Genomic DNA, 17,538 nt, shown 5'->3' on the forward strand with positions numbered 1-17,538 from the left:
GTTCAACTGGAATGCCGTCACCTCCACTGGCCTTGTTGTTAGACAAGCTTTCTAAGGCCCACTTGACTTCACTCTCCAGGATGTCTGGCTCAAGGTCAGCAACCACACTATCTGGATTCTCCGGGATATCCAAATCTTTCTGGTATAATTCCTGTGTGTATTCTTGCCACCTCTTCTTGATGTCCTCTGCTTCTGTGAGGTCCCTACCATTTTTGTCCTTTATCGTGTCCATCTTTGCACAAAATGTTCCTTTAATATCTCCATTTTTCTTGAACAGATCTCTGGTTTTTCCCTTTCTATTATTTTCCTCTATATCTTTGCACTGTTCCTTTAATAAGGCCCACTTGTCTCTCCTTGCTATTCTTCGGAAGTCAACATTCCATTTTCTGTAACTTTCCCTGTCTCCCTTGCATTTAGTTTCCTTTCTCTTCTTTGCTATTTGTAAGGCCTCATTGGACAGCCACTTTGCTTTCTTGCATTTCCTTTTCTTTGGGATGGTTTTTGTTGCTGCCTCCTGTACAGTCTTACAAGCAGAAAGTGAGGAGGAATTAAATAACCTCTTAATGAGGGTGAAAGAGGAGATCATTGCCACTGGTTCCATCATCTCCTGGCAAATGGAAGGCAAAGATATGGAGTCAGTGACAGATTTTACCTTCTTGGGCTCCATGGTCACTGCAGATGGTGACAGCAGCCACAAAATTAAAAGACGCCTGCTTCTTGGGAGGAAAGCGATGACACACCTCGACAGCATCTTAAAAAGCAGAGACATCATCTTGCCAACAAAAGTACAAATATTCAAAGCTATGGTTTTTCGTATAGTGATGTATGGAAGTGAGAGCTGGACCATAAAGAAAGCTGACTGCCGAAGAATTGATGCTTTTGAATTGTGGTGCTGGAGGAGGTTCTTGAGAGTCCCCTGGACTGCAAGGAGAACAAACTTATCCATTCTAAAAGAAATCAATGGAAGACAGGAGGGCCTGGCATGCTCTGGTTCATGGGGTCACGAAGAGTTGGACACGACTAAACAACAACAAAAGAAGGGTAAAACTTGTGATTAAATATATGTGAAAATGTCACAGATTGGATAGGGAGGGATTTGTGCATCCAGTTATTTTGATGCAACAGTAAGAATTTTTTGGGGAAAAATTTCTTTACCTTTCTAGAAACTGGTTTGTGAAACTGCTCATTCTATACTTGAGGAATAAAAATATTGGATACGGAAGAGATGGAATCCCCTGGATTCTGAAGATGAATGAAGATCTGTAGTTAGAAGCAAAATTACCCAGAAAGGACAAAGAGAATTGTTTCTGCCTAGGCAATAGAACATGATCTCTCTCTTTTTACCTCTCACTCATGGAAAATGAAGAAGAAACTAGCTCTTTGTGCTACTGGGAAGAACAGAAAGAGAATGAAAAGTTTCACTCCTACAGGATTACCGTATTTTTTTGCACCATAAGACACACTTTTTCCCCACAAAACAGGGGGGTGAAAAGTCTGTGCGTCTTATGGAGCGAAGAAAACAGATTATATTTTCCTGTTTTCTTCTCCTAAAAAATTGGTGCGTCTTATGGAAAGGTGCGTCTTATGGAGCGAAAAATACTTTGGTATCTCCAAGGCATTTGGAATGTGTGTTCGTTTATTAATTACATGGATTTTCCCCCACTCTGTGCTTAAACACTTTGACTTTCCAGGTATGATAGAATACAAAATAAATTTTAAAAAACAGAAGTTGTTTCCAACTCTGATGTAATACAAATACTCTAACCATGTGCAGTTTTGCTTCAAATCAAAGCATCATCACAACTGCAGGGCTTCTGCTATTCTGATGCCGAGCCTATTTATTTGGGAGTAAACACTGTCTTTTGTTGTACAGGGGAAAAAGCAATATTTCAGATATAAAAATCAAATAATGAACATTTTTATCCAGAATGTTACTTTTTGGGCTACAACTCCCAGAATTCTTAGCCAGTAGAATTGCTTTTCCAGCCTCTTCAATGGCTGCCTGGCTCCAACTTAGTCAAAAAGCATTCTTCAAAGTAAGAAAAGAAGGATCTGTTTTCATGGATCTAGGCAGGTTCGCTCTTACTCAGGTAGTAATACTGGGTTTGTTTCTCACTGCCTGCCATTGTCCCACAGGTTGGGGGGAAGGACTAGACTACAGTCCTTGGTGCTCAGGTCTAGCACTCGCTCCTTAATTTTGGGATCAGAGTTCATCCACCTTTTTGACTTTCTCTCCGATGCTATTTGGTTGCCTTTTCCTCAGCTCAGTGTAGGCCAAGGGCAAAACCATACTGAGCCAGAGGTTTGCATTAGAGTAGCATCACCTATTAGTCTGGACTTCTTTTTCTCCTCCATCTTTAGACTCCAATGTTCCTCCTTCCCTCTGGCCACATACCTGGCCCTTCTTTTACCAAACTCTGATCTTCACAACAAATAAGAGGGGTTGTAATTAGCTGTTTTGGCACCCAGGGTTCTCCTGGCCTCTTGGTTGAGCTTGGATCATGTGTGATTGGAGAGGATGAAAGAATGAAGAGGAAACTCTAGATTTGGGTATGTGATGACCAAAATCTTTCTATGCCGAACCTGCCTCTTTTGTGTTTCTTCTGCCTAGAGGAAGGTATTATATTCTTTCAGGCCAGGTATGTTTGCTGTCTTCCAGCATCAGTGCTTTTCCATCCTCTAAATGTTGGCACCATAGGCCCTGTGCTAATTGCAGCCCTGCAACCTGATTAAGAAGGTCAAGCTGAGAGAGAGAGACAGAGACAGAGAGAGACAGAGAGGGTGGCCTGATACTTCTAAGTGAATTCAAGGGTTCAGTGTGGACTTGCTTCTCCCAGTCCAGCAACTCTAACCTTGTAAACTCTGTTTAAAAACACATCTCCCACAGGACCAAGGGTTTGTAACATGAAGCAGGCAGGGTCAGGCCCTGTCACGTCCCTAGACAACCTTTCCCACTGAGACCTCTTAACCTCAATAATTAAGGAAGCAGCTTTTGCCATCTGAATTCTGGAATTCATTTTGTGTTATGTTAATTTTTTTTTTAGGTGCATGTTTTCCACAGTCTTTTCTTCTTCTCATCTTTCTGTTTTCACATTCTGACACATTCTTGCTCTCCTTCCTCTCCCACAATGCTCAGCTTTCCTTACCCTTTCTTGCCCTGCTCTAAAGTCTCCCCTCCCTTTTCTCAAACCTCCCTGCTCGCATACTTAGCAATCAGCAAACACTAGGCTGTGCAGTGAAAAATGAGTGCATCTTCTCTTCCAAAACTGATTCTGATAATTTGGGCATGTGCCTTCTTTGATAGCACCTCTGCATTTTTTAAGCCTCTAAATTCTTTGAGGGAAATTGTGATTTTTTTTTAAAAAAAGAAGTTACATATAAATCCCCTCTTATTTGACTTACTGATTGCAATGGTTATTCCAGTCTTTTTTCATTATGAGACCCATCCTTGGACTACAGTTCCCATTATTCCTAGCCAACATGTTATAATCCAGCACATCTGAAGGGTTTTAAGGGTGGGAAAGGTTGGTTTTAAGACATGACACATACATTGAAGAAATTACTCCTGTTCATTGGAACTACTAGAGTTGGGCAGAACAATGTTTCTGGCCCACAACTCCCAGAATTCTCTAAGTAGCTAAATATGTTAGCATGTCACTATGTGGCTTTGTTTCCCACCCCAGAAAAAAAAATCCTCCAGACACCCTTGGAAGGACCCACTCCTGTGATGTCACAAAGATCTGTCCTTTGATTTCAGACTTTGTCCCTGAAATTTTAAGGGAAAGGGTGGTGCTAGCCTGACAACCCTCCAGGTTCAATGTTTTAGCCTACCACATTAATTCTGGGATACTCTACTGCATTGCTCTGTGGCCTGTTTTGTATTCCATGCCCATAGCCTTTGAGCATGTTCAGTTCTGTTAGGGACTATATGCAGTGGGATCAGACAGGGTTTTAGATTGCACTTGGGAGTGCTGACAGCATAGTCTGGTTCACTCTGTTTGCTGGCAACCAATGTATTGCAGATCAGAAACCAGCCCAACCCTACTCCATCCCCTTTCCAGAATCTTTCTTTAGAACAGGTTGGTGCAATCAGGACTGGACAGAAGGGTTGCTTTGAAGAGTCCCTTTTAGATTGTGACTAGAGATGGGCACAGACCCAAAAATGAATGAACAGACCCAAGATGTTCATTAATGAGCAGACCCAAGATGTTCATTAAAAAATCACTGGTTCATTGGTTTTGGTTGGTTCGGGTTCATCCAAAATGGTGAGCTTGAACTAACCTGAACCAAGGACTCTTTGGGAGATTTCCTGAACTTTCTGGTTTGCTTTCCCCCTGCCCCCTCAGCTGCCTCTCTTCTCGTTGCCCTCATCACTTCCCTGCCTGGTCCGCTTGCCTCTTCCTCTTTGTCCTCTGCTGCTGCCACCATCTTCAGAGACAGTGGCCTGGCTTCCCTTCTGGCAGCCAGGCTGTCTGTCTCTCTGCATGTGCCCACATCTCCGTTATCAGAAGGGAAGCTGGGCCGCTGTCTCTTAAGATGGCAGGAGGAGGAGAAGAAGAGGAGGAGGAGACAGCAGAACCTAGGTAGGGACGCAATGGGGAAAGTGGGAAGGGGGTGGGCAGCAAGCTGTGGGGGGTAGTTCCCCTCCCCCATGCACAAACCTTTTTAAAAAACAAACTGGTAGTCATAAAACTACAAACCACCACAAACCACAATTTTTGTAGTTCATGCCCATCCTTAATTGTGACCCTAGGAGTGATCCTTTCTGGTGCAAGCTAGTGTGATTTTTGTAACCTCATCTGATTGTACCTAGAGTTTTCTTTCATGTTTCCCCCCACTTCCCAAATATTCACCGTATTTCAACAAACCTTACAGTTCTTCAGGCATCCTCCTCTTCTGTTTTTCACTTGCCCTGGCCTGTTTTTCTTGATCTTGTCTGCACTCTTGTAGCTGAGGTCAACATAGGCCATGTTGTAAAACTCTTAGTGGGGAAAGGGTGTTATTTGTGCAAAATGAAAAATGAGTATCTACCTGTGGAGTCAGGCTCCAAGAATTCAGTTCTCCACTGTGCGAAGAAAGACTCTGTGAGAGCAAGCTGCACTGTCCTGAAGTGGCACCAGAAACAGGGAATGGTAAGCAACTTCTGAATACTTTACATTTGGGAAGGCCTGGCAGGGTCATCATAAGTTGCAATCAACTTGACAGCTCATTGTCATTATTGTCCTTGTCATGTTGTCATCATCTCATCAGATATTACTTTGAGATACAGGCATTTTTAAATGGCTAAGAGTTTCCCCTTTACTAATCTTATTCTAACTTTAAATGCAGTTTGGCAAAAGTACAATTTAATGTAAATGTTCAGCATATCTTGAATAAGCTGAATATTTTCTTCTCATTCCTTTCCAATCGGAGATAGAATATCTCCAGCACTTTTTTGTCTTTAGACTTGGGAACTCTAACAATGATCTTCTGTTGCATCCAAATAAGTCCTCCGGGTTCTTCAGGTATGAAGGCCTTCTTCATATACTTATTTTCACATTAATTTTACCAATCTTTGACCAAAGTATTTTCCTAACTTTCTTCATTTTTATGTGTTTTATGATTTTGTGATCTTTATTCATTTGTTTTACCTTCATTGGTCACCCTCTTGATCCAACAAACTCTTTTTGTTGTTGTTTAGTCATTTAGTCATGTCCGACTCTTCGTGACCCCATGGACCAGAGCACGCCAGACCCTCCTGTCTTCCGCTGCCTCCCAGAGTTTGGTCAAATTCATGTTGGTAGCTTCAATGACATTGTCCAGCAATCTCATCCTCTGTCATCCCCTTCTCCTATTTCCTTCACATTTTCCCAACATCAGGGTCTTTTCAAGGGAGTGTTCTCTTCTCATGAGATGTCCAAAGTATTGGAGCCTCAGTTCAGGATCTGTCCTTCCAGTGAGCACTCAGGGTTGATTTCCTTCAAAATGGATAGGTTTGTTCTCTTTGTAGTCCAGAGGATTCTCAACAAACTCTTAGCATTGCTTAATAAATCCACATTTCAAATACTCATTTTTCATAGTTACAGTCTATGGCTGAAATCTAGTTGGTCTAATTCTGCCATGTAAATGGTGATGTTGTCTTCAGCTCACAAGGTTAATATTTATTTTATTTTAAATTAAAAATTTTAAAATTTCCTATTCCTCTCCTGTAAGGTTCCTATTCCTCCCACATGAGGATCCCTTTTGCCCTGGGGAAGCCTTTGGGGCCCTCAAGATTGTAGCAGGGGAGACTTTAACATTGGGAAATCAATGACAGTGGTCCAACCACTGGATCCGGACCACTGCCTGCAACCCGGCAGATAAACCCAATATTAAAGGGTATTAAAGGGTTATAATACCCCATTCCCCCTCCAAAGACTCTACCAGAACAAAAGAGGTCCTTCGGGAGACTCAAAACCTAAGGGGAGTGGTGAGGAAGTTTTAAATAATAAAGATTATTGTTCGCTGTGTGATAATATCATCACCATTTATGCTTAATGGAGTTGTACAACAGAATTTCAGCCCATGATTCCATGCCATACAGTAGAACCAAGAATACATAAGCCCCATGGCGTAGTACTTGAAATGCAGTATTGCAGTCAAGCCTCTGCTGGTGACCTGAATTCAATCCCCATGGGCTCAGGTAGCTTACTTTAGCTTTACTTTAGAAAGCTAAAGTTAACTTTTTGTTGTATGTTATATATTTTGTATGGAGGAAGCTGCTCCAGGCCATGTTCATTCTGACCTTTCCTGCATAGCCTTTCTCCTGCAAAATTTAAGCTGAGTATAAACCACTTAAACTTATATATTACTAAAGGGTCCCCCACCTCCCCATCTCCATTATAATATCTGATTGAGAATCATTCTTCTGGATTGAACACATATGGAAAGATGTGAACAGAACTAATTAACCAAAAATCAAAGTGAGACCTAGTTCAGTCTCCCAGCTGGTTTGCTTTTATGAATAAAAAGCAGTCCAGTGCTTCACCCTTCTTCACTGTCTGCAAAATAAACGTAACAATGCTCAAACGATCCTTTGATTATAGAAAAATCAAACTTCTTGAATGATCTGGATTTTAAAGTTACATTTTACTACTGCTCCCGCACTGGCTGGAGCAATTGATAGAACCAGTTTAATTTTAAAAAAAAAAAAACAATTTGCAGTGGATGGTCTGAATCTTATTTCCCTTTGCTGGCTGTTTGTTGATTTGCACATCAATGGCATCCCAGAGTTTCTGTCAATACCCACAGATTTCTTTGAGACTTTTCTGTACATAAGCCCTGGGGAAGTTTCAAGTGGTTGAATTTAGGTTACTTAATTACCTCCTTCTGCTGCAATTGCTGATTGACTGATAACATTATTTCAATCTATATTCCATTAATAACTATATGCCATTACTAGAGATGGGCACAAGGTAGTTGGACCAATGGCCCAACAAATGTTCTGTGGTTTGGTGTCCTGTGTCCTCCAGTTGCAGTTTGGCACCCTGGCCCCTCCAGTGGTACTTCAATGAAGGAGAGTCCACCACCCTATGAGGGAGTCTATTCCGCTGTGGAACAGCTAATACTATCAGTAAGTTCACTGTAACTGTGGCGTCTGCCCGGGTCATGAATATTCATATGCTATCTGCATGGACCAATGAGAGTGCTGGAGAGGCGGAGGCACAAGATATAAGAGTCTCTGCAGCAGGAGGGGGAGTTTAGATGGGAGTTTTGAAAGGATTGGGATTGGAGAGTTGGAGATTAGATTGAGAGTTTTAGATTAGAGTATTTGTGTTTTAGAGAATTGAGAGACTGTAGTTTTAGGGTTTGAGAGACTGGAGTTTGGGGTGGACAGAAAGAGGGTTGGTGGTTGAGGGTGTATGAAGTGGGATGTCTTGTTAAATGTTAAAGACGTTGATTGTACCTTCATCCCCTGTAATAATAAACAACTTCTGTTTGGTTCTTTTTTAAATGACACATTGCCTGGACCTCTGTGATTAATAATAAACAATGTTGATGCAATCAACTAGTGGCAGTGACATGTAGCTTGTGCCCTGTGATTGGTGAAACAACAAAGGACAGGCAGAGACGTGACTAATGTTTACATGAAATATCATTTCTTATAATTTTAATCCTTTAGTAAGAGTACTGTCCTATGGACCTAGAGAAAGCAAGCTTGCTCCAGCTTCCACTTGATTTTAAAGATGGCTATCCTATCACCCTCTCAGTCTTCTCTTGGCCAAGTTAACTCACTCCTTCTGCCATCCTTCATAAGGAATAGTTTCCAAACCTTATACCATCTTGGTTGTCCTCCTCTGGACATGTTCCACATATACTTTCAAAAGTATGGTGCCCCAAACTGGACATAGTATTCCCAGGGAGATCTGGGCAAAGCACTAGAGTCTGTTTTTCTTGATATTTTTGTGTGGAAACTGTTCACAGACATCAGGAAGACACTGAGAAGAATAAAAACAGAGACAAAAAACAACAACAACTAGTATCCCTTGCCTAGTCTTGCCCATAGGTGAAGAACCTCTTTGGATCTGAAAAAGAAGATGCCTTGTAAATGTATTTCATTGTTTCAAGACAACTTAAATGGAAGAGAACAAAGAAGTTAGTGAGTACGGATAGGACTTTTGGGTTGACTTGGATAGGAAAAAAACACAAAATAGGCACTAGCTTTTGTTTTCAGAGTCTTCCATGTCTTTATGAAAGTGGATGTCCAAAATATGATAGCTTTGGTATTCCAAAAGAAAAACAACGAAACTATTGTATGTCATTTGGATTTCCTCACTTGGAAGGTTATAGTCAAATGTTTATGATGAGATATGATGAATCTGATGAGTCTTCTCTTTCTTATCTGTACTGTTGCCTCCTGATGATGCTGACTGGGATCTGATGTGTCACGAAGTGCCTCCTGCATATGTGTGTGTTGATGTTTATTTCTCAAGCACTGTTGTTATGTTGCCTGCTTTTTGGGGAAGATGACTGTCTGTTGCATTTACCCCGATTTGGTGGTGGTGGGGTGTCTTTGAAGATTCTGTGGGGCTTAACTCAGTCTAGTACCATAGAGCAGTAGTCTCCAACCCTGGGCCTCCAGATGTTATTAAACTACAACTCCCAGAAGCCTTCACCGCCACCTCTGCTGGCCAGGATTTCTGGAAGCTGAAGTCCAAGAACATCTGGAGGCCCAAGGTTGGGGACTACTGCCATAGAACCAAATAAGGAACACTGAAATGAAAGGACTTGAAAGATTTGGGCCTTTGGGAGTTTGCCCAAAGGACTTTCTTTTCGTATTGATGTCATAGTGTTGCACTATTTAAAATTGCAGATGTATATGAAATATAGGTAATGAAAAACAAATATAATGTTGAAATTATTAGACTATTTTTGACTAGAAGTGGGCTATTTCATTCGCATCATCTCAGCCATTTACTGGATCTTCTTTTGTACATATGGTAGGGGCATAAATGGCGTGCATATAAGTGTGGTATTGATTGAATTTCTCCAGAGACATAGAAAATTTGTCCTGTATCCAAGTAGCCCCATTTTACTTGATTATTCTTTGATCTTCTTTCTTTTGAAGTCTATTAAGTGATTTCCAGATGGTCCAGCTAGAGTTTTGTCCTGTTAGGATCAGGACCTGAGAATGAAAGAGGCAGCCCATGAAAGAAGCAAAAATATTCTTTCTGCTCATGCCTGTTAGTATTCTTTACATCCCTTTCCTGATCTCCATAAAAGAGCACCAAAAAGGAATTTCTTTGTACTCACTGGCTTCCAGAACATGACAAGGAAATATGTATTTTGCCATCTACCCCTACTTTTGACTCTCCTTTTGTCAGTTGTTCTCCCTCCAGCTTCTTCTAAAGGCCTTCACTGGCCTTGCCCAAGATTCATGACTCAGACTCACTGTGCAATGAAAATTCTGATATAGCTAGTAGGCCTATAGTTAGCAATGATCTCATGTTTCAAATCAGCAAAATATCTTTCTGGAAAAGAGGTTGCATAGTTTGTCTTAGATTTTATGGGTTTACTAGCCTTCCATAAGAGACAAGACACTTAATTGAATTACGTGTTCACTAATTTGATACGCTCACCCTTGTGGTTTCTCCTGATCCAGCTGCAAATTATTTCAAGCTGGCTTCTCTGCCATGACCATCCTGCTGTCATGGAAAACTGTAAACTATGTGCAACCTTCCACCCAGTTTGTCTTCTTTGCTGTTTTTTCCCCAAAAAATATTTCTTTTTAAAAATGCCTCCATTAAATTTCCAGCTTTGCTGATTCAAAAAATGAAGGGCTGGGCCCAAGATAGTTGCTGCTTGTGGCCTTTCCCCACTGCATGTAGAGAAGCTGACCAGAGAGGTGGCAAAATTGTATTTTAATCCTGACTGGCCCCCTCCACAGCACTTGAGGGCACTCGTGTTGCTTAGGGGCTCTCAGGGCAGGTCCTGTGGCACGCACAGCTTTCTCCCCCAGTGTTTTCTTGCCACCCCAGCATCTGATCCTGTAGGTAACTGCCTCATTCTGTTTCAAGGTAGGGCTAACCCTAGGAAACCAGTCTCTCTTTACATCTGCCGAGGAAACTTCTAAGAGAATACATGGACGTCATCTTATTATATTTTTCACACATGGAGGCATCAACCATTATATTTTGTAGTCCTTCATGCAATGGAACTTAGGCCCTTATATTTGATCTAGTATAGCTTTTCTTTCTGGGAGGTAGTGGAGGACAGGAGGGCCAGGCATGCTTTGATCCATGGGGTCACGAAGAGTCTGACACAACTTAAGGACTAAACAAAGCTTTTCTTATGTTTTTAACCTACCTTATATTCTTGACTTGGACACCACATAACACTTAAGTCAACCTGAACTGCTGGACAGATCAGTGGTTTAGGCATCTAGCGGTGGAGCCAGATGTTGAGAGTTCAGTTCCCCACTGTGCCTCTTTGACAGGGGCAGGACTCGGCCATTCATAGGCTCCCTTGCAGATCTGCAGTTCTAAGATGATGATGATGAATATAATTAAGAGCTAAAGTACTTATAAAAGAAAACATGTATCTCCTGTTATTTTGTTTTCCCTGTGCCTGATCATTCAGCCTTCTAAACGAAGCCTTTCTTTGCTTCCTAGTGCCCAGTCACAAAATAAAAGCAGGCTACTCTACAATAGTGAAGGGGGGAGGGATCAACTTGTGCTAGGAGATCTTTGATCTCAGAAGGAAGCTATCAAGGCTTGAAGTCTTATATTTGGAAAGGCACGTATTGCCGGACTTAATTTTGTTTTGGCAATCAAGTTGCCATTATCGTTACTCTGATTGAACAAGTAGTTTGCTGTGTTGAGTTATTAACATGTGTTTTCAATATCAAAAGGCCGGTAATATATAGGGGAACTCTCTGGTTCCCTCTCATGGCCAATTCTGATACAGTATTGTGCTTTTAAAAATAACCCTATTAAAATGACAAAACCACAGCATATTCCCCTTATTGCTTAGCACTGATGCAAGAATAGCTTAAAACCTAGAAAATCCCTGTCAAAATGCCTTAAAATGCCATTTAAATGTAGCTTTTGAAAATAACTAGTTAACTAAGTAAATGAGATGCTCCTTGTTACAAAGCAACTTAAATAACTCAGTTGTTTCTTGTTACACCTTAAAAGCTACTTAGTTACATTGCTTTTATTCAAAAGTAACTATTTGTTACCAGTTACTTCCAAGCGGTAGGCGCTCCATATTTAATGGTAGGCTAACTTTAATGCCTAGTTTGACCTAAGCCTGTGGCATTGTTCTGAACTCATTTTCACATTAGAGGGAAATGCAGACTTCATGGCTTCATCATTAGGCCCGATCTATGGCCTGCCTCCCCCTGCTTCCCACCATCTTCTATTTGCATCCTGATGAAGAGTTCTGGAGAGCTTGAAAACTTACTATGTTGTGACATTTCACTTGGTTCTAATGAAGGTATTGTCGGATTGGAGAAACCACAAGAATGTGAGTTTCCCGCAGGTGAAAAGGCCCTAGACCATCGCTCTAGATTATACAATGGCTCCTATTGAGCGTATGGATGTGTGAACATTGGACCCAACAATTGCCAAGTTGCTCAGTGAATATTTCTGGTTGGGTTGTTAAAACCACAGGAGGAGATGGCTTCTCAGGGAAGAGAGCTGGTACATTAGCTCTATATTTGTTTTGCTATGAGCAGGTCAGATGAGCAGGTCTGAGAGAAGAGTTATTCAATCAACATTTCTCCCTCGTTTCTTCTGTGAAAACAGTTGGCTTAATGGAGAGGAGCTGACCTTTTCTGTTTGCATTCCACAGAGTGTGACACACTTGCCAAAATCTATTCTCGGTGTGAGGAGAGAATTCTGATACCATCAATTACTGTGAATCCAAAAAGGGATTGATGCTTAAACAATTAAGCTATAGGGAGAAAGTTTAACTGGACAAGGAGACAAACTTCCTTGGAGTCTCATTTCATAATACTAGTATGGGGGGGGGGCTGTCACATAATGAAATCAGTGAACAGAAGGCTCAGAAGGTGAGCCAGTGTAGTGCAGTGTAGTGTAGTGGATAGAGTGTCAAGTTAAGATGCAGGGCACCTGACTTCAAATCCCAGGCTGGCCATGGAAACTCATTGGGGGCAGCAATGGTAAAACAATTTCTTAAATATCTCCCTTACCTCAGAAACCATACTAGGATTCTCTGTAAGTCAGATATATCAGCCTCAGAATACCAGGGAAAATCCTGTGTGTGTGTGTGTGTGTGTGTGTGTGTGTGTGTGTGTGTGTGTGCGTGTGCGTGTGTGTGTGTGTGTGTGCGTGTGCGTGTAGCGACCCTAATAGGTCTTTCAAGGAAAGTGAAATGTTTAAGTGGTTCTACCAGTTCCACTCTCCCAGTGAGTTTCCATGAATGAACAGGAATTTGAACCCTGTTCTCCAGAGTCCTGGTCCATCATTCTATCCACTACACTAGTGGTTCTTAACCTTAGGTTACTCAGGTGTTTTTGGACTGCAACTCCCAGAAGCCTTCACCACCAGCTGTGCTGGCCGGGGTTTCTGGGAGATGCAGTTCAAAAACACCTGAGTAACCAAGGTTAAGAACCACTGCACTACACCATACTGGGAATCATTATTAGGCATACAACTCATTATTAACTAGTTAACTTAAAGTTTTTTTTAAAGAGATGACTAAAAAAAGGACATCTGTAAGGACAGAACTAAGTATTCTGATAACCCTGTAGCAGTTTTCCACCAAGTTCTGGAAGGTGTGGTAGCGAAAGCATGTTGGTTCATGCTGCTACACATCTTCCATTTCCCCAGCTTCATTTCTACAGTGTGAGCTTGCATTCCCACATCAGAGTTCTTCACCATAGAGAGAGAAAAATAGGGTGTTAGAATCCTTCAGGGTAGCTCTATAAGTACCCCCACCCCCTGCATTCATTATTTTTAATTTTTAAAAGGAAAATCTTCATTGATGCCTAGAGAGCATCACAGTGTTTTCTGTACAAAGTGTTGGGGGAAAGGACAGGTAAATCCACATTCTTAACCTCCTCATACATATATATTCTTTGGCTATCTACTGTAATGTAATATAAAGCATTTTCTTGGCAATGGATGGATTGCAAGATAACTATTCTATGACATCAATAGAAAGGGATATTGTCAAAGGAAACGATGAAATTGAACCATGAGATAGTGGGGGACTTTACCAACACACATGTAATTGCTCATTGAAATATAACCACAGGCTTCCTTTGTAAATCTGGTTGTATGTTTACACATTACAAATACACTGATACACTGTTCGACTTTAAATGTTGTAAGAGCAGAAATTAGTGGGTTTCTTTGAACATCTGCTTTCAGCCTGTTGCAATAAAAAACATCAGAAGCTGTTGGGGCCACTTAAACACAAACTTGTTATAGCTTATGCTCAATTTACAGATGGATTTGATCTGGATGAAGAAGGAGTGGAAAAAACACTGATGATTTTAAGATGACATCAAGTGCCAGAAAATACAGCGACTTGAAAAGAGGGTTAAAAAAGAGAATTAAAAAAAGGAGGGTTAAAAAAGAGAGTGCAAAAGCAGGATTACATTTGGACATTAAGGGAAGAAGAAGAAGAAGAAAAGGACTACAGAAGAAGTCAGAGCTTTAACATTGACAATGAAGAAATCACAGTTGCTAAAGGTTTTCTATATCTTGGTTCAGTCATCAATCAAATGGAGATAGAAGTCAAGAAAATCCTAAGAAGATCATACAGTATTGTTACATATGGACGTGAAAACTTTACAGTGAAAAAAGCTGTGAAGAAAGAAAATTGATCCTTTTGAAATTTGATGTTGGAGGATGCTTTATGGATAACATTTTCTTGCTAGAACAATGAATAACGGGGTTCTAAATCAAATCAAGCTTGAACACTCACTAGAAGAGAGTTGTTATATCCACTGAGGAAGTCACGATATTCACCAAATTGTCTGGCTTTTAAAGGGGAGTAGAGATTCATGGGATATCCCTGCCGATGATGTAAGAAACAAAAGATGAGTTCCTTCCTATCTCTCATTCAAGGGATGCGAAGTGGAGAGACACCTTTCATGTTGTTTTCTGAGTACTAGTTCTGTTGTCACCACATCATCCTTTTAAACATGCTAGGTCTAGGTTAGGAAGAAACTCTACTTCTGTCCAAGAAAACAAAAGATGTTTTTAATAAACTTTACATATTAGGTAAAACAGAAGTTTTAAATTCAGATGGGATTTGTAGTACTTGCAAATGTAGCTTTGAATTGAAGCTGTCTGTCTGTAACATTAAAACATTGCTGAAATTGACAGAAGGGAAAACCACACATGTTCTGAATTTGAAAACAGGAAATCATTTGAAGGCACAGGAAATCGCAAAAGAAGTCATATAAGGTTTTAAAGTACTAAGAAGAAAGCAGTTTTTTTCAGCATCTGAAAATATATAAGGAGGGATAATTGAGAAAAACTCTGTCTTTTGCATTGAGATAAAATGCTTTGTGTGAAATGCCGCCAGTGAGAGACTCTCAATAAATGTATTAGAAGTGCAGTTGTCACCTTTGTTTAATTAACTTCCATGACATTTCGGAGGCTCCTTTGGGATAGTGACACTCCCCTGTTGGTGTGCTTACAGCAGTGGCTCATGCACTGAGCAGAGAAAGTTCACCCCAAAATTTCAGGGGAGACCGCCTTCCAGTTGGGTTCACGGGCCACTGTTTTCAGAGACGATTAGCTCCTTCCTGATTATAGGAAGCCTCACTCTGATTTATGACCCCCTCCAATACCTCTTCTAGTAACACAAAAGAATGGGGCACACGGGATAGCAATCCTATCTGGCCAGAATCTGGAGGACTATATTAAATTTTTAGACCTAACTGAAGGACTATATCTTCCTATATGAGCCTTATCTGCATTTAAGATTGTCAGAGGAGGTCCTCCTCTCAGTCCCATTGCTGGTGTAGGCATGGCTGATGGGACACAAGAGAGGGCCTTCTCTGTGGCAGCCCCCATAGGTTATGGAATGTTTTCCCTCACGAGATCAGGTCGGTCCCTCCCCTTTTATCCTCCTGCTGACAGGTGAGGACCCATTTCTTCAGGCAGGCTTTAATAATCATGACTGAGTCACTGAATGCCTTTCAAAAATTAAGGTTGTTTTAAATGTTTACTTGCTTTTAATTATTCAGTCTTGTTTGAATCAGCGTGTAGTTCAATTGTTTTTTAATGTTTAACTTATTATGTTTTTAATTCTATTCTTTTTAATTTTGTGAGCCGGCTCAGGTCCACTTATTGGAAGAAAGGCAGCCTATAAATAAATAAAGTCAAATCAATTAACAATGCAACTTCAGTAAGTGTTGACTTTAAACGTTGAAGTCCTTCAGTGGGCCTGCCTTTCTTAGGAATCCCAGTTGCATTTAGCTCTCAGTATTTTAAGATTCCACTCAGGGAAGACACAAACAGGAAAAGAAGCATTAAAAGAAAGTAAATAAGCCATTTTCTCACTTTTCCTCGATGGATATAGCCACCAAGATAAATTCAGTAATTCAAACTGCTGGATAGCTGAGTGGTTTCAGTGGAGCCAGAGGTGGGGAGTTCAATTCCCCACTGGGCCTCTTTGACAGGGGCCGGACTTGATGTTCTATAGGCTCCCTTCCAGCCCTGCAATTCTAAGATTAAGATTAAAAGCAGAGTATCTTCAGGAGGCACTTTTCCAGTGCAGGATCAAAGCTTGTGGCATGTTTTAAAAAAGTGATACATGACTTTAAAAACAAGCATAGCAATGCTATACTCATTATTCATAGTGTAAGAGTACTTTTATTTATTATGAGGATATATTTAAAAATAGAAACCAACCAGTGTTTTAGAAATCAAAAATAGCCATATAGTACAGAAAGTACAGCTATTACTAATTATTACATTGCTTCACAAGTCAGACACAATTATATCCTTGTTAATCCAAAAGTTGTGTGTAATAGGTAGTGTCAACACATGTAATTTAGAACTCTCAAGTTCAATGTAGGAGTCATGGAAAGCAACAGAATATGACCCGGGTTCTGTTTGTGTGCAGGATGGCAATACAGAGTGTTGTCTTCAAAGCATGGAAATCATGAAGTAGAAACTCTTAAGCAACAGGTTAGAAATAATCAGTATTTCAGATTACTTGCTTTCTTCGCTCACAAATTAGATTTTATATAGGAGAACTTCATTTTTGTGTGTTGTGCAACTGTAACTTTTCAGGTGCATTTGTAGCTGGGAGGGTCTCACAAAGCACTGGAGGAAGAATAGCACATGGCCTGAGGGTTTGCTTGTGCCAGGGAAGCCATTATGGACAAAACTCTGTGCTACCGGTCTCTCTGTTACTAGGAGAAGAAAGAAGCAGAAAGTGACCTTAGAAGAAGAAGAAGGAAGAAAGTGAGTTTGACAGCAGCAAGCTATACATAGATCTAAAGAAGACAAGAGGAAGAAAGCACACATTAAGCAATCTATCCCTTGGATCCTCCACCCATTTGTTTAAATCATTTGCTATATGACTTGATCCTCTATTTGTACTAGAAAGAAAATATATACGTATCGCGCTATTGGCTGGTGGTGTGTAATATTGAAATACATATATAATTTTTAATATATATATTAAAAAGTAACTTTGCTACCTCATGTCTTAAAAGTAACTAGATAGATAGATATAGATATAGATAGTTACTTTATAGTAACTATAGTAACTATAGTTATATAGTTACTTTTAAGACATGAGGTAGCAAAGTTACTTTTTAAAAAAACAATGTGAAATAACTACTCTTTAGAATCTTTCGAAGATAACCGTAGTGAATTAATTTTAAAAAGAAGCTTTCCAACCTCTTAACATCTCTTCTTGTTAGGCAAGATTGATCAGCTCTTCAAAACAAGTATCTATGAAAAGCTGAGGCCATGAAACTCAGGCAGCATTATGTTATGGATGGTCAAGGGATACCTGCTAGCCATGACAGGATTTGAATGGAAGTCTGGAGGCAGCTTTACTTCATAGTACCTGATGGTTGGA

Source organism: Pogona vitticeps, chromosome 3 (assembly GCF_051106095.1).
Source record: "Pogona vitticeps strain Pit_001003342236 chromosome 3, PviZW2.1, whole genome shotgun sequence".
NCBI lineage: Eukaryota > Metazoa > Chordata > Lepidosauria > Squamata > Agamidae > Pogona > Pogona vitticeps.